This window comes from Maniola jurtina, chromosome 3 (genome assembly GCF_905333055.1).
Source record: "Maniola jurtina chromosome 3, ilManJurt1.1, whole genome shotgun sequence".
In the NCBI taxonomy this organism is placed as follows: Eukaryota; Metazoa; Arthropoda; class Insecta; order Lepidoptera; family Nymphalidae; genus Maniola; species Maniola jurtina.
Genome location: NC_060031.1, coordinates 3,754,041 through 3,773,285, shown reverse-complemented (window position 1 = coordinate 3,773,285; position 19,245 = coordinate 3,754,041). Strand labels below are relative to the sequence as shown.

The window sequence follows — 19,245 nt, the reverse complement described above, 5'->3', positions numbered from 1 at the left end:
AACCAACATCCAAAATTTCACATCTGTGACATTCAAATTCAAAATATTCATTCAAAATATTTTTATTCAATTAAACTTTTACAAGTGCTTTTGAATCGACATTACTAGGATTAAGAATAAATATTTATGTTTTATTATTTTAGGCTAGATTATTACAATTATTAATTTTTCCTGATTAACTATCTTTGGACTAAATAATCTGAAAGGAGTATCTATGGAAAAGTAAAACACTGCGCAAAATCGTGAGCACACAGCTATTTCAATTTTTAATACAGCTGAGTAGGTAGTTCTATTTCATGTTTTTATTTATTTACCCACATTCCAGCGAATAAAACATTACTTATTTATTACAAGATATCGAAAGGCGTATTTCATAGCAAACCACCTCGGATATCGACTCAAGTATTAATACGTTTGCCACCTCTGAGATGTTAGCAGCTCTATCATGAACGTAATTAATATTTCAGGTACATTCCAAAGGTGCCCACATAAAAGGAAAATATTCTAAACCCTCAGAAGATACCAAACTTGAAAAAATATTTCAGAATCTTAGTAAGTTATTAGTCACTAAATATTTCAGTAAGCATATCATGGAGAGTGTGTTGATTGATATAGTTCTTCTAGATCTAGTTGGATAACCTCCCTGATAGTAGGTTCCTCCCTAAGTTGTAGTAATTGATCACTAATTTCAGCCATTAAATAATAGCGGAACAGTGCTTTCATTAATAATATTTCTGTCAAATAATCTCGAACAATGAAAATCTTTTAGTAATTTTTCCTTTTCCTTTTTATAGGGAAAACTCACTATATCTTGCTTCAAAGGAACTCGATAATCCTAAAGTTTAACGACCTTCAAAATTTAAGTGTCAAAATATTATAATAACATTTCAATACCTTCGATTAAAAATTAGTGTTGTACTTCAACCTACTAACACTTAAACTGGATGTAATTGAGTTATTTTATGGCACAGAGACTAAAGTTAAAGTTGTGTCACAAGAAAGAGGGATTACAATGACACAAATTGCCTCGAGCAAATCTGGGTGACTTAAGGTCCATGATATTTAACCCATTTCAAAGAAAGTTTGTAAGAATACGTGAAGCTACGTAAAAGGGGAAAAAAGCTCGACCTTTTAGAAGTAATCCTTACATCTCGTGTGTTTTATTGCCTTACTTTTATGAAATATTTTTCGCTACGTATTCATTTAGCCCATTACTAAAATTGATGAGCGTAATGTTATATTTTCGTCTGCGCTAGAAAATCTATTTTTGCAAAGAAAAAAAAACAGTAATTTTCGAATGTTACTAAATACATATTAAGTATATGAAATTCGTATCCAACGGGGAACGGGATTTTAAATCCCAGTCTGACCTTTAACTAATGAAACAAATTCAAAATGCTGTAAAATCACAATTGTTACCTACATTACCTAAGTACATCTAAAAAGATAAACCAAGTTTTCTAACAAATTTATTGAATTTAAATTTAGCATTATCCATAAACGTAATTTAATCGTTCAGTAATAATTAGTAACTTAGTTCTATTTAAAGTCGATTTCAACCAAATAAAAAAGCTCCTTTCTGCTCTAATTAAATAAAACACCGAAATCAAGACTAATTAATTTCTAAAAAAAGAGTAATGTAACGTTCTCTTGTTGACGTCGACAAATTAACGGATTTATGATTTCGGGCTCATGATTTATATCGCAATCTGGATGCTCCTCCAATTACTACAAATAATGGACCCTGGCTGAGGGACAAGATAAATACTTCTACCCGACAAAAAAGCGAGGTGGCGGCTTCGGTACTCTTTATTTGTCTCTAACTGCCTTGTTACCCGACTGCGGCAAAGCCAAAAGGAAGGGTTATGATTTTAGAAATCTATTTATGTATGTGTGTACTGTGTTTGTATGTGTGTGTGTGTGTATGTTTGTATCCAGATTCTATGTGTTCCACCGTAGCGCCTAAACTACTGGGCCGATTTTGATGAATGAGGTGAGGTGTCAATCGATTCGTCGTAAAGGTCCGGGTGACATAGGCAACATTTTATACGAAAAAAATGACGCACGGATTACATGAAAAAAAGTGGGGGTCTCCAAAATTATTTTTTTTGCTATTGTATCGAGTGGGGTGTCAAATGAAAGAGGAGAAAATTCTGAGTTTATAAATACATATGTATTATGTACTACAACATTAAAATATACCAAGTGACAGAAAAACAATTTTACTATATTATATGTTTTGGATTTTCTGTTAAGAAATTCTCAGTATAGGAAGTTTGCGGCGTGTCACTCCCGTGCTACGCCGTCCCGTGTCGGTCCGGCGCCGCGGCGTATTTTTAACCCCCGACCCAAAAAGTGGGGTATTATAAGTTTGACGTGTGTATCTGTCTGTGGCATCGTAGCTCCTAAACGAATGAACCGATTTTAATTCAGTTTTTTTTTTGTTTGAAAGGTGGCTTGATCGAGAGTGTTCTTAGCTATAATCTAAGAAAATCGGTTCGGCCGTTTGAAAATTATCAGCTCTTTTCTAGTTACTTTAACCTTCACTTGTCGGGGGTGTTATTAATTTTAAATTTACACTTGTAAGTAAATATTATTGTAAATTTTTGTATTTTTTCTCTGTATGTTATGTTGCTGCTGTGTTTCATTCGTATACTGTGTTGCGCTCTAGGTAAGTGTATTATTTATGAACATACAAATTATAACTCTACTCAACATTCGAGATTTGACGTGCGATGGACCAACCTAATAACAATTTATCGAGTAAATAAATTCAAGTCCTATTATCGGTTCGACCCTCTCAAATGTAGCGCAGTTCGATTAATAAGCAATTTCGGTGTTCCCGAGGATCGTAGATAAGACACGCGTTGGACAAAAAACTTTATAATATTATTAGTAGCTATTTTAAGATTGTACTAGCTTGTCGTCTTCGTGGGTTTTTGTTTTTTAATACCTGCTCTAAACCTGCTAAAAAAGAAATAAATTAAAGTATCGACTAATTTGTGAGAATAGTCGATACTTTAATTTATTTCTTAAACTGGACCTTTTCAAGTAAAGACTTTTATATAAACCTGTGAGGATGATATTGACATTGTCGCAAATAAAATAACCATAAGCCTACGTTGTCGTATTAGTTTACAAATTGTGAAAAACCAAATTAAATTTGAATTTCGCGGGCTAATTTTCAAAGAATTCCATCTACGACAGAAGCACGATATTTAATACCTAATAGGTATCTATATGTAAACTAACTCAACCCCAGGCGTTTCGTAAAACAATTATCCTGGTGACGTATAGGTAATTCCGGCCACAGAGTAGATATTACACCCTCGAATCATTTGACCTGTATGTGGCTATATCATAGGGCTATATCTAGGAACTATACTTATGAGCTTTTGACTTACATACATCTGTCTACACTGCGAGGGTGGTACATGCTAGTTGCTACACCATGTAATAGTCAATTGCGCTAGTTAAGCAACAATGACATAAGTCAGTATCTAGATGGGTGACCGACTTTAGATGTCTGAATTTGACTAATTAATCGGTGATAACTTAGTTGTTAAGTTTTCGGCGTCACGTTCAGGGGTCTGAACGTCACTTTTTGGAGTCATATGTGTTTTAAACAATTAAAATATATCACTTAATTGAACAAAGCTGAAGAAAAATATCATGAGGAAAGCTGCATGCCTGAGAGTTCTCTATAATGTCCTCAAAGGTGTGCGAAGTCTACATCTGCATTTTACACGTGGCGTTCGTAGAGGATTTTGGACTAAGCCCTTCTCATTTTGAGAAATTACTAGTGGGCCGGTGATTAGTAGAGATAATGAGATAACGATGCAGAGAAAGAAAAGCTCAAATCATAATGTTCTTAAAAGAAGTTTTTAAAAGATAAGCTGCATTATAAAAATACAAAAAATCTTCAGACATCTCTCCCGCCGTGAAAGTGACTCCATCGAGAGTGTGGTCGTGGAGGGCACCAGAGGGCCAGGAAAGTAGTGCGCGATGAACCGACTAAATTAATGCTGTGGGCGGTCTCTTGCACGAGTGTACCAAGCTGTCAGCCAGCAGGGAGAAGTGGCCAGTGTTCGTGAAGCGTATAACATCTGGCCACAAAGATGTTGCTTCGCGATGACCACGATCACTCTGCCAAGTGGTAACGACGAAGAAGAAAAATAATATAACCAATAGTCTAAAGGCAAAACTTAACAAATGGTAGTTTACATATAAACATAGAGTGGATCTCTACTCTTTGACCAAAATAACCTTACTTTAATATTGACAACAGAACACGTGTTATCGATCACAGATTAAACCATGATTAAATCCGTAAACTACATTGAAATGTTGCAGAGTCAACTTAAATGTACCGCGAAACGATCACATCGGGCGATGTGCAATCCAGGGGACAGATTGGCAAATTGATTGAATGGATCGGATCAAAGCTTCAAACTTCGAACCAATTAGGTACATTATACATACTTGATATCTACGCCGAGTTTGGTATTTGCGGTACCGTTTTCAGAACTTATTAGCCTTATGTCCGGATAGTAATCTAAACCTATCATCTAATTAGCCATATGTCTTCCATACAAAGAGGTAGTCTTTATTAAAAGCTTTTAGTAGGTATTAAAAGTTTTTACTGTTTTGCAAACATGTATTCTATGGGTCTTGATAAATAGATAGTACCACTAAGCGTCTCAGACTCTCAGATGATGGAGGAATTATGTGTATTTTATAACTCTTTGAGGGCATTTTGGGATGATAGTTGAAATTGAAGTTATTTGTTTTGTTTTTATTTATACTTTTTCTAAAAACAAGAGCTTTAGGGATCGCTTCTTGCACGTAGGTAGGTAAGTATATGTTTTTATTGATTTTTCGAAACACTTGGTGGTTGCATAAAAAGCTTTCACTTTAAAAAAGCTTTACTAGTTTAACTTATTTTGTACTAAGTATATGCTCACGATATTTTTGAAAGGAATAATAAATATATATTCATATATTGCCTCCATTTGTGCTATGATCCTATGCACGACAAAAGCACAATAAGTAAAGTATCGACGAACTTTCCAGATATCAGCTCATTTCCTTAAAGTATCTAAGTAACAAGTGTAAATTAAAAATTTATAACACCCCCGACGATCCAAAGTATTTGAGTTTTCCAAAACATCATTTTCAAATAAATAATTATGTATTTAGGCAACGTCCATCTGGACAGCTTGACATTTGTCAATTGAACCTAACGGTTTTCTACGGAACGGAACGGAATTGAATATTATGAACCTAACGGTTATCTAACCTTCTTTTCTACAAGAAAACTAGAAAAGAGCTGATAACTCTTAAACGGCTGAACCAATTTTTTTGGATTATAGCTAAGAACACTCTCGATCAAGCCACCTTTCAAACAAAAAAAAGTAAATTAAAATCGGTTCATTCGTTTAGGCGCTACGATGCCACAGACAGATACACAGATACACAGATACACAGACACACAGATACACACGTCAAACTTATAACACCCCTCTTTTTGGGTCGGGGGTTAAAAAAATATGATTTAGAACCAAAAGCGGTAAAACTTCTGTATCTTGATTCCTGGTTATTTTATACTTAACGATAACAATCGTTGATGGAAAATTAGGTACTTAGTCTTATCAACGCTTTGCTTAAACGTCCTTAACTGAGGAGCTGGCGGCAATCGCCGGGTATAAAACCTGGCAACTTCACTTTGTATGAGATTATGAAAATCTTAAAAAGTACCTACTTAATGCCTAATATTTTATCGCTAATCAGCCTTATGACTTCCTACTTACTGGTGGAGGCTTCAAGTCCTCTCATATTTCGTTTTACAATTCACTTTACCGGTTTTTTGAACCCCAACCCAAAAAGAGGTGTGTTATAAGTTTAACGTGTGTATCTGTGTATCTGTCTGTTGCATTGTAGCTCCTAAACTAATGAACCGATTTTAATTTAGTTTTTTTTTTTGTTTGAATGGTGGCTTGATCGAGAGTGTTTTTAGCTAAAGTCCAATAAAATCGGTTCAGCCGTTTGAAAGTTATCAGCTCTTTTCTAGTTATTACTGTTACCTTTACTTGTCGGGGGTGTTATAAATTTTTAATTTACACTTGTTTATTTTGATTTTTAAAAGACATTGATATTTACCAAGGAATTACTACTCTCTAACGAGGGTACTTGATGCTTTCTCTATATTACTACATATTATTATATTACCTTTCTTCCCTAGCACACCTACTTTAAACACTTGAACTTTGCATTGACATGTTGCGTATGAACTTGATCTGAATTGGACCGCAATACAATTACCCGGGCGACATGCAATCAAAGACACAGATTGGCAAATTGATTGAATGCAGACGATTAATGCTTCGTATGCTGTGTAGTTGATACACCTTAATTAAGTACCTAGTTGTGTTACGAGTACCTATGGGTATGGAATGCTCTATAAATTAAGCTACGTAACAGGATATGCCACAAAGCACACGATACTAGTAAAATCGAATAGATTTATCCAGCAAAAAACGTGCGGTGCAATGTGAACTTGGTCTAAATAACGTTCATAAATACCTAATATGGACGGGTAAACTCCCTTACAGTTGGTCTAGTGGTTAGTACGGTCAACTGCGGATGACGATGCTTTGAAAAGCAATCTTATGTACGAAGTATAAACAGACTTAAAATGAGTGGTTAGTAGTAGTTATTAATAATGTACCTTAATAATTACTTAAAATAAGTTCTTGCACCTAAATGTCACAAGATGAAAAGGCCCCAGCTCAGCATTGCTGCAGGATTTAACAGGGCTCTCTCCGTCACTCGTTTCATACAATCGTAGTTCCAATTTCATTTGAATATTAAGCAACCAAAGTCCATGAAATTTTGCAGACATATTCTAGAAACTAATATCTGTGTCTGTCGTGTTTTAGATTTTTCTAAAAATATGTAATTTTCAAATTACAGGGGCTCAAAGATTTGTATGAAATTTTTTAAGACCGCGTAACTTTGAAACCGAATATTTTAACAGAAATCTGGAAAACCACAGACATAGATATTAGTTTCTAGAACGACGGATAGAGCCCTCTTAAAAATGAAAGATTCGCGTTCTTTCGAATGCAAGTTTTTGCGTGAAAATAAAGGTGAAAGCAAACGGAGCAGGCTCTCGCAACGTCTCTATTTGAGCAGTTCAGGAGTGCTAAAGCTTCCCGAACGTAGTGGATACTCAGCTTAATAAAAAGCCGTAGTACGCCAGCCCTAATAAAAGTATTTTATTCGTATTTTACTGTCTTCCTTGTTCCGTTTTAATATAGAAAATGCTTAGTATATTTCATACCGGAGAATAATATTTATTAGTGACCGCCTCTAATCCGCTCTTAAAATGAAGATCTTTTGAGCTGAGTCGATTGTCCCATAAAATAAATAATGTCGTAACTTAATAACAAAGTAAGACGATTAAAGTTCTTAATTGACTTGTGACCACTGTAAGTTGTGACTGTATCTTTGTTTTATATCTTTTTCTAGATCTTCAAGTTTGCAGAAAACAGTGGATTCGAATAAACCCCTATCTAAAGTAAAGTGACGTAAAAAAGTTAAAAAAAATTCAATGTTCATTTGTCTACTTAATTTTTTTTAACTAGTTGCCTATCTGGTCGTGGTAGTAACCCTATCGGCAAAGCCGTGCTGTCAAGCGATGTAGCGTTCTGGTACGATGCCGTATAGAAACCAAAAGGGTATGGGTTTAAAAAATCTGCCATACCCCTTCCAGGTGAGATTGTAGTCAAAGGCTAACGTGTTAAGTCTAGGTCAAGTGTGGGATATAGCAGAATGAATTATTAGGTAGGTACATGATATACTCACAAATAGGCACAACGTTATACGGAGAGTGACTGATTCGAAGCGCCCTTTTGATAACAACAATATCAAAGATTACTATAAAACCAGACAGGCAAAGCATATACATTCGTATTCCAGAAACTAAAGACAAATGCTTACGATTGTGCAGCTGTAAGTAGGTATGTGATACGTAATATGCGCGTAGCGGTAGATACAGGTTACATAATACTGAAGGTGTCGACGACAGCTTCAAGTTAGATCTGTTTCAAAACATGTCGTTCGTTACACAAACTAAGCTTTATTTTCTTTTCAAGGGTAGCAAGGTTTTAAAACTACTCAGATAAAATTAACTTTATATACTACTTTACTATTTTTTTTTTAACTATTTTATATTACTATAACTACTTTATATCTATGCAAAGGCACTCTACTACTAATAACTAGTTGAATATTAATGAAAGTATAATATTATTATGTTTTCTCATTACTTATCCAATGCATCAATATTACATTACATTAATCAAACTATTTATCATCGCCCACCACAGCTCGGACTGTCCTATACCTGTCATCGAATATCGAATGTTGTTCCCAACTTAATGATAACAAGTAAGAACTCCGACGGTCCCGTCGAACAACTAACTTATCTACTTATTTGTTTGCTGTTTCACTGTATAATAACTATTAATTAAGATCTGCCTAGTGATGGTTTTCGAGGACTTCCATGAATGATTGATCTATCAATTCTGAACCTAAACTCCTCCTTCTAAAATTCGTAGCACACCTAGCCTATCTTCGTACAGCAGTACAACTTATTTTGAGGTTAGATCTATCGATTGTGTTCAGTGCTCTTTACTTGTTTTAGTCATTATAGCTCAATTATAGCGACGCTTGGCTGTTATCGACTGTCGAACATTAACTACTTTAGTTTGAACTTTATTATGCTTAGTTAGCTTGTTAATTAAATTTGTACTTGATGACCTACAAATACCGGAAAGTGTGTAGTATAATATAACAGTTGTTATAGGCGCTTGCGTGAAGGTCTGATTTTGAAAATTCTATCACCAGTAGAAAGTTACATTATTCACTAGCTGATACCCGCGACTTCGTTCGCGTGGATGTAGGTTTTTAAATTTCCCGTGGGAACTATTTGATTTTCCGGGATAAAAAGTAGCCTATGTGCTAATCCAGGGTATAGTCTATCTTCATTCTAAATTTCAGCCCAATCCGTTCAGTAGTTTTTGCGTGAAGGAGTAACAAACATACACACACACACACACACACACACACACACACACACACACACACACACACACACACACACACACACACACACACACACACACACACACACACACACACACACACACACACACATACAAACTTGAACGTGAACTGAACTGTTGCAGCATGCTGCATTGCCGCATGTTGATACTTCGGCAGTAAACAGCTTTCATGTTCATTTAGTACAGGTGTTTGGTTTACACAACACATTAGCCTCATCATAATATTACTAGATGATGCCCGCGACTGCGATCATGGGAATGTAGGTTTAGAAAATCTCTGATTTTCCGGAGTAAAAAGTATCAAGTCACAGAACACCCTACATTGAGTAGATGGTGGCCGAAACTTCATCTATGTGAATCTAGGTTTCTTAAAAACTTATTGATTTTCTGGAACCATAGGAGACTATACCCTTTCGCTATTTCTATAACCCATCCGACTGAAATAAAAACTATGATACCATCGCAATAAAAGATAACCCCACAGCTCAGTGACAATTGAGTGTAGTGTAAGATACACCACTTCACTTCTACTCGTATCTATAGTAGATATCTCCGACATCAATGAGTTTATTCACAAAATAATGTGAGAACGTACTTTTAGGTTAATAGATGCGTTCAGTCAACTGGAAGCCCGTGGGCGACCGAAATCGCATCATAGGTGCAGGCAATGGCCCGTGCTACCCTATCATCGATTTTAGCACCCACCAACTAAATTAACTAACAAGTGAGTGTCCTAAAATTTGTGGTCTGAGAAAATTGGGTCAAGTTCATATCAGAGTCACTCTAATACTTAGGCGTTCTCACTACTACTACCCACTACTACTACCAGACTACTAGGGTACTAGAACAAAGAAGAACATGCTGGTTGGTTCCGGAAAAGCTGCAGCAATCATTATCACAATCTCGGCCAAAAAACTACCGCTATATGGCATATAGCCCCTGACTGACTGACACATCAACGTAATATAAAACTCAGTTTGCTGAATCTAGAACTTTCTTCTTCTATTTTTGAAAATTCCATCGGATAATTGAGGCGAGACAGAGCAAGTCAAAAATACTACTTTTTGGTATAACAATCGAGTAATGAAAATATGTACGAAAAACCAAGATAACATCTGATTACATAAAAGGGATTGGCGCCAAACTATGGCTTAAGATGGCATCAGCACAGTTTAGCGTTCATACAGTTAGGTGACTAAGTTCACAAAACGGAATCATAATTCATTTTATGAGGTCTAGCACTAACCAAGCGCGCCGAGTGGCGGCGAGTAGAGTAGAGTTGCAGTACAGCACACTAGCGGCAATCTAAAAGCACATATTATATTATGTTATGATGCTTATGGCACCTTCGCTGTGGCTCTCACTCGTTGCCATACTGTACGGTTACTAAACTGTGACTGAGGTTAAATTTCTCCCGTAGACGAAAAACAAGAAAATAAATCACAGAATAAGTTTCGACCGAACACAGTGAGAAAGCGATTGTGTCTTATAGTAATGGTTTGCAATAAATAATTCTTTCGTAGCACATACATATTATATAGTACCTACTTACATCTAAATAACATAATATTATTCTTTTATTTGTAACAATATGACTGGGTTTTGGTTTTTTCTGCTCAAATTTTTACTTACAAGTAGGTAATAAACTTTGATGAAACTGAAGAACTAAAGAAACCCATAAATCTATATAAATAATAAATAATTAATCAATTGCCGCATTTATGAAAGAGCATCACTTGAAAACACCTCAACCAATTTGGCTGATTTTGTTTGTTGTTTGTTGTGCGTTCGTTATAATTGTCAGAATTTTCTAAGAATCAATAATATTGATACCGATTCTTTTAATCGATACATACAGTAATGGTGTATAGTTAGTAGTTACATAACCTCATTTTATTTTTTAATATAACAAGGATAAAAAACTAGAATTAGAATTACCTAGTTATTCATACCTATCCATAATTAATATAACAACATTATTTACAAAAACTTAGCATTGCATTCCATTAGTATTTATTTAGCTAATAGCTTCGTTTCAAGCTTGTCCAAGCAAACCAAGCAGTGCATTCAAATCTCAGCTCAATTTAAACCTAATAAACGTTCTGACAGCTTAAACAGCGTTTTCTCTGCCAGAATAAATAGTTGCATTTCATTTCAGTAAAATAAACTCATCCGAGATAAGGCCGCAGCACATAGAACGTGCGACGCGGACAGCGCGGTGTTACGACAACGTATCCAATGAAACTGCTAGTAGTTGTAATACAAAGAACTTTTTAGGCAATAAACAAATATTAGTCATTGCCATCATCATTATCAACCAATAGACGTCCACAACTGGACATACTGGCTCTTACAGGGACTTTCACACGTTCCATGGTCTTGCGCTGCCTATATCCAGTGGCTCCCTCCGACTCGTTTGGTGTTATCTGTCCACCTAATGCCCCCACAAGGTAAAAAGACGACGTTTTCCAACGCTGCGCATTCTGGTGCGAGGTCTATATAAGTTTTTCGGACTATGTGCCTTAACCCATTGCCACTTCATACCTAGACGTATGCGAACGCGCGGTACTATGCCAGTTCCGGGCTGTAGTAGCCATCGCGCATCGCCGTGGCCGCTCTGTCGTCGCACATTCTGTGTGTTTCAGGCCTAAGGGCAGGATAGAACATAGTATTAATATGCAATTACTCCACACCACGTGCTTATTCTCCCATCGTATGTGATTCTAAAGCCTGACCTACTCAACATTGTACCTGTTGCGGAAGTCATCAACTTTGTAAAGTTAATATGCTCACCAGTAATATAGGTTTTCTTGACAGACACGACAGACGGACAGACAGACCGAAAAACAGCAAAGTGAATAAAGGTTCCGTTTTTCCTTTTGAGGTACGGAACCCTAAAAAGTGCAGTAATTCTTACTCCATAATTAGTGAAGCCAATGAAAATCAAAAACGTAATAATTTAAATAGCTACGAAACCATGCGAAGCCATTGTAGTTAAAACTAGCGAGCATTAATTGGTAGTCAATTATGCAAATATCTTTTTAACAAAAATGTTGTAAGTATTATTCAATTAAATTTTTACAAGTGCTTTTGAATCGTCAAAATAATCTATCACTGGTTCGGAATGCCGTTCCTACCGAGAAGAACCAGCAAGAAACTCGGCGGTTGCTCTTTTCAAGTATTCAATTTACAATAATATGCCTGTGGTTTTCCAGATTTCTGTTAAAATATTCGGTTTCAAAGTTACGCGGTCTTAAAAATTCACATACAAATCTTTGAGCCCCTGCAATTTTAAAACTACATATTTTTAGAAAAATCTAAAACACCACAGGCAAAGATATTAGTTTGTAGAATATGTCTGCTTTGACTTTGGTTGCTTAATATTCAAATGAAATTGGAACTACGATTGTATGGAGTAAGTGACGGAGATAGCCCTGTTAATGGTTGGAGACTTATCTACAGTAAAAACTGAAAGAAAAAGCAGCTGTCTCGTTATACCTGGTCTTGCTATGACACTCATTGTCCCACAGTTGCATCAAGCCCAGCTTCGAGTGAGAAAACTACAAAAGATTGAAGTTATCTTAGATCAGCATTAAATAGTGCCTGGCAAGCAATGTTAACTTTAATAGAGAGCTAACCTAATAGACAGTAAAGTTGGTGAGCAAAAAGGCGTTTTTGATAGTGCTATTAATTATTTGGAGACAAATTAGTAAGTGTTAGTGTGTGTGTGTGTGTGTGTGTGTGTGTGTGTGTGTGTGTGTGTGTGTGTGATGCAATTGATAAGTGAAGATACAGTCTTAGATGAAAGTGAGTTAACTTGGAAGGGATATGGCAGTTTCAATAAAGCCATCCCTAAATCCATTCGCACAGATAAATTGGTTAGAACAGTACATCGCTTGGCGGAACGTTTTGCCGGTAGAGTGATATTAAACCGCCGTTGAAGCCTTCTCCTCTTCTTCCAAAACCTGGATGGAACCTAAGAATTTCCCCTTATGGTACAGTGATCATTACTGCATATATTAGGAAGTTCACTAATAGGTCGGTATGTCTCTTACAGTCTTGTGTAGATATGTCCAACCCACAAAACACACTGAAACCAAAAAAAACTGTCAAGTGCGAGTCGGACTCGCATATGAAGGGTCCCGTACCATCGTACAAGAAATAACACTTTTTTTAATTTTCATAGCGGCCATTTTGAAATTTCTATTAAGTATTTGTATAGCGGCATTAGAAATACACTTTCTGTGAAAATTTCAACTCTCATACAGATACAGCCCACTGATAGACAGACAGACGGACGGATGACGTCGGTCGCTTCTATAGGGCTCCGTTGGCACCCTTCCGGAACGGAACCCTAAAAAAAACTGTATTTTACATTATCCCTCTACTTATGTTTGTCTAGGACAAAGCCTTCTTCTAGCCTTGGAATCAAATTTTATTTATCCATAGCTTGGCCGTACTTGAAAGCTTGGAAGAACGCCAGCTATGGCCAGCAATATTGAAAAACTTATGGTCCCTGGTAAGATCGCAGGAAAGAGACCCCGCCGACCAAGCCTGAGACGTTGCGTTGGTCAGACTAAATAAAAGAAGCGGTCGACACACACATCTGCGATGCCACGCGGCAAGAAATACGCATGACATACTTGGGCAGCAACGGAGGAACATCGTAGCAAAGATTGCACGATCCTCAAAATTAAGGGAACGACACAGGAAGAGAAGAGCTTGGCCGATTTTAATTATTCACCTCAGGATTTCCAGACACTCCGGCTTTCCTTCGGTCCTTAATCCCCGGATGCCGTAAATACTTGGATGATAATTTATAACATTGGAAGAATTAGCCATTTTATTTTCTTTACATACATACTTATTCCTTTGCTGATCCACCCCGAATTCACTCGTTTTAAATTTCCAAAAATTCTTTCCTAAAAAAAAACTATAACCAGCTCTCGGTAATACGATCCAGTTTGATCCCGTTAGATATATTGAGATTTGGTGTAGGTATGACCCGGTTTTGACCCTAACATTTGGCCTAACAAAAATCCTGTAGTCTGCTTTAGTTCTCAATAAAATATTATTGTAATTAAGAAAAATTCAAAGCGTTAAACTTTTTAACACAAAACAGAAAGTAATAATTCTTTTAGTTAAAAAAGTTAAGACTATTTTTTAGTTCATAAAAGGTTTTAAATAGTTTCGGGGTATAATAAAAACTTTGAAAATTTGTGTGTAGTGTAAATTAAAAAATTTTAACACCACCGACAAGTGAAGGTTACACTAACTAGAAAAGAGCTGATAACTTTCAAACGGCTGAACCGATTTTCTAGGATTATAGCTAAGAACATTCTCGATCAAGCCACCTTTCAAACAAAAAAAAAAACTAAATTAAAATCGAAGCTACGATGCCACAGACAGATACACAGATACACACTTATAACACCCTTCTTTGTGGGTCGGGGGTTAATAATAGCCAAAGACAAAAACGCACCTAATGTATGTTGGTACAAAGCGATATAACTCAATACGACTACGAATCGTTACGATTCTGTGCGTCGCGTCGCAAACTTGCACTTTCCTAATCTAGTAACAGAAACTTTGAAAGTCCCCGTTCTCAAGGTTCTACATTCTTAATTTAAATTCCATGACTTGCGCTGGAACTTTGGATTTGCGTTGCTTGTGACATCGTTTCATGACAAACTAGCTAATCTGCCCGCCAGTTCATTCGCGTTACTTATAACCTTATAAGTTATATAAAACTCAGGGATAATATTATAGCTATCTAAGTAACAGCGAAAGAATTTACGGAATCATACATTAATCCCGGAGATTACCCACTATATTCAAACCTACAAACTTTACCTATATACAAAGCGCCGGCCAAACCGGCCGCGTATGCGTCGCGTAAGCGTAGACGTAGCGCGTACCATTGCGTTGTAATGTATGGAACTGTATGAAATGAAACGGCATACCGCTTGCGTGGCGTGAACGTTCACGTAGACGTAATGCGTGCAGTTATGTCTACGGATCACGCGCGTTACTACGCGCGTGTCACGTGTACGTGCTTGGTGTGAATCGGCTTTTAATGTCAGACCATAGTAATGAACAAAAAAAAATAGGGCACTGGTGTTAAATATGCAAATTATAATAAAATTATTTTGACAAAGAAATAGTGTTAAATAAGACGAAGACAGTAAGTCAGTAAATATACTCCTACATAGAAATTGTCCTGCCTACAATTTGCAGTCAACTATTTGACCGGAGGGTGATTTTAATTATTCATCTCAGGATTTTGGGTATTGCGGCTTCCCTCAGGTACCCTTCGGTAATCCACAAATTCTTGACCGTAGAATTTAAAACATCGAAAGTATTAGCTTTTTAATATTTAAGGTAGAAATATTTATTGAGAATTTTAATCATTCTTACCAAGCTTACCGAAATAAACAATAAAAAATATTATTAAGAACATAATAAGTAGTTTGGTGATAGTCTAGTGGTTGAGATATTTATTCAGGAGGTCGGGAGTTCAATCCCGGCCACGCACCTCTAACTTTTCGGAGTTAAGTGCGGTTTACGCAATTAAATATCACTTGCTTAAAACGGTGAAGGAAAACATCGTGAGGAAACCTGCATGCCTGAGAGTTCTCCGTAACATTCTCAAAGATGTGTGGAGTCTGCCAATCTGACGGACAGACGGACGGACAGTAGAGGCTTAGTAATAGGGTAAGGTACTAAGTCTCCTTGGTAGTAATAGGGTACCGTTGATACCCTTCGAGTACGGAACCCTAAAAATAAAAACCGGCCAAGTGCGAGTCGGACTCGCACTCGGTGCGCGAGTTCCGTAGGTACTCGGGTATTTTTTTCGACATTTTGCACGATAAATCAAAAACCATTATGCATAAAAATAAAAATAAATCTGTTTTAGAATGTACGGATAAAGCCCTTTCATATGATACCCTACTTGGTATAGTTATTTTACTTTGAAAATTTAAACACATTTTAGTAAATTGCGGTTTACGATTTAAGATGTATTAAAGTTTCAGTTCTAAGTATGGAGAACCCCCAAAATTTACTGTTTTTTTTTTTTGTGTGAAAATCTTAATACGGTTAAAAATCGGACAGACAGACAGACAGACAGACATGACGAATCCATAAGGGTTCCGTTTTTTGCAATTTGGCTACGGAACCCTAACAAGAAGTTTGAATCTTCAAGAATCTGTTCTTAAGTATATGAATTTAATCTAGCTCTACAATGAACAGATATTTGCTCTTATTCCCACGATGAAAACCAAATCAGGGTCATATTGAATTTGAATTTGATCAAGCTTATAAAGTGGTATTCGTGTGTGAGGTATCGGTGATTGAAATCCAATTACATTCTGCGGTACTGTTCACATGTACAATTTTGCGGGTGCCAGATTTGGTTTAGATTCAATTTCAATATGAAATAAAATGTGACAATACTCAATTACATTTTATTTATTTCCCTTTATTTTAGGACCTACATCCCTTCCGCTTTCTTTTAAAAAATCTTCTGCCTTGGGTTATTTTTGTTCATAAATGTATTACATTATTGTTGTTTTCATAACGTATCTCTTAATGGTGTATAATAAGTAAAGTGAATAAAATATTAGTATATATTTTGCTTTTACTTTACATTTTAATAAAGTAAAATTAGATTTTACCAACCACATTTTGTTTTTTTTCAAATTATAGTTTCAAAATTAATACCTTTTTGTATAATATTATAATCAGTAAATTTTATGGACTTAGGTTGCTTAGTATGCAAATGAAATTGGAACTACGTTTGTATGAAGCGAGTGACGGAGAGACCCCTCTTAAGTAATAACTGAACGCCCTTAAAGCTTTATTATTCAAATAACAGTGCAATATCGTGTAACATCTTTGGCGACCGGCTCAAATATATTTGCGCCATTGCGAATCTGGAATTCTAATATAATAGCATATAAATTCGAGATTAGTCGTAGATTAAAATGAGAACCTCTGGATTTTCAATAGAGATGGACCATTTCACAGGTAGCATGCGAAAAATCACATGAAAAGCCTTTTCATATTATTATGTTGTAATGTTAGCCACCTGAAATAAAATAGCATGAGAAAAATTACAAAACAAAATCACACAAAGTTTGAAAAATCTCACTTTATTTTTTGAATTTCATTTCAGGTAGACTTGAGTTAAAAATAGAAGCTTCGTTAAATAGAAAAACATCTAGTTAAATTAATTATTTTTTGTGAATTTTCTCTCTTACAATCGTTTGCTGTACCAAACGATCATAATGCGAAAAATTCACTTTTTGTGAAAAACTGCCCCGTCAAAATATCAGCGCTATTGATTTTAATCATAGAAATTCCTCTTTAAATCCTAGTTAAATCAGTATAGCAAACAAAAATAATTGTATGAACATTTCAAAATCACTGTGACGAAAGAAAAATCACCAAATGAAAATGATTTAAAAGTAGCAATAATACCCATCTCTGATTCTCATAATAAAAGCGACCAGGTGCTGGCAATAGCTCAGGTTACTGGCTAATCGTGATATTAACCTTACAATTATGCGTGGGACGAAGGGTCCTTTATGCCGAAATAAGGTTTTCATCCACTAAATAAGACCTTCCCATAAATAAAATTGCTCCCACTTTGTATACTCCTAAGCGATTTTTTGAAGAAGGCTCTACAGTATAAAATACTAGTTATTTAAAAAACTGACTAAGGGTCAATCTTTTAACCGTCAAATAACTTTTGTGTGAGGAATAAATTTGATGTTTTGACAGATTTAATATACAAAAACTGACAAACCCTAAAATTTATTTTTCAGATAAAAGTTATTTGACGATTGAAAAATTGGCCTTAGCACAACAATAAAAAACCTTAGTTAGTCGTTTTTATTGGTAGTAAAAAACTAAAATAATAGTCACACTAATAATATAAAGGCGAAAGTTTGTGTGTATGTGTGTGTGTATATTTGTTACTCCTTCATGCAAAAACTACTGGACAGATTTGGCTGAAATTTGAAATGGAGATAGGTAATGTCTTGAATTAGCACAAAGGCTACTTTTTATCCCAGAAAATCAAAGAGTTCCCACGGGATATCGAAAAACCTAAATCCACTCGGACGAAGTCGCGGGCATCAGCTAGTTTTATAATATTACCGAAATTAACAAGGTCAATCTATCAATAATTTGTCGAAAAGTAATTTAGCAACATCGTTTTTTGACAAAAATTAAGAATGTGGTTTTATTATACTCGCCGGGTGATAACATCTCTATTGGGCTTTTGAACTTAACTTTTTAACTTTGTTGCTAAGTAACTTATCGACAGACTAACGATAGATTGATTATAGTCGCTGGTCAAGTAGGTACGGATTGGTACATATTTTCACACTCATTTGAGAAAAGGGTCTGATAAATAGGAGGTCGACGACCTAAACACTAGGCTATCACCACAGGCTCATATCACAGCTCATACCAAGGCTGTTAAATGTACTTCAATTTTTTTTTGTATTTCTATTTTGTGTTAGTATACAATAAAGCATACCTATTTGATATCTTTTCATATCTCAAACTAATTTCTTTGGCGGTAATTTTTTATATAGGTTTAGCCAAGTGGGAGATTACATATCGAATTTAATTTACGATTTCACCTGTGCAAAACTCGCTAATTTCCTTTGGAGAATCAAACAATAACCAGGAAAATACAAGCTACGCGTAAGGGTTAATCGAATATACCTTATTATTTAAGGGTTGATTTTGTACAATACAGATTGTACCCTAATAAATAGAAGATAGGTACCTGATTATTTTAAGGGTTGGATCTGTATACAGATTTTGTTTGAGAAACACATTGTTTTTTATGAACAACTTCGTTATCTTCAATTTTTTATCAATAAAGATTGAGTTTTTAATTTTCTCAAGTTCTAGTAAAATCCGTACTTACACGTAATTCTATTAAATATTTTAACACATCGGTCTCTTGAATAAAAGAGAATTCTATTTTAGAATAAAGTTCTATTTTAAAATAATAAGTTGGAATTTTTGATTTTAGACTATCTGGGAGTTAATGCTATTACAGATGAACAACCAAAGAAAGGTCAGAAAAAAGAAATTT

General features: G+C 35.5%; 1 protein-coding gene across 2 annotated transcripts in view; it reads right to left on the bottom strand.

The window, feature by feature from the left end:
• Positions 1-19,245, bottom strand: part of LOC123878619 (nitric oxide synthase-like protein) — a 129,410-nt gene that overhangs the window by 47,114 nt on the left and 63,051 nt on the right. The window lies entirely within an intron of this gene.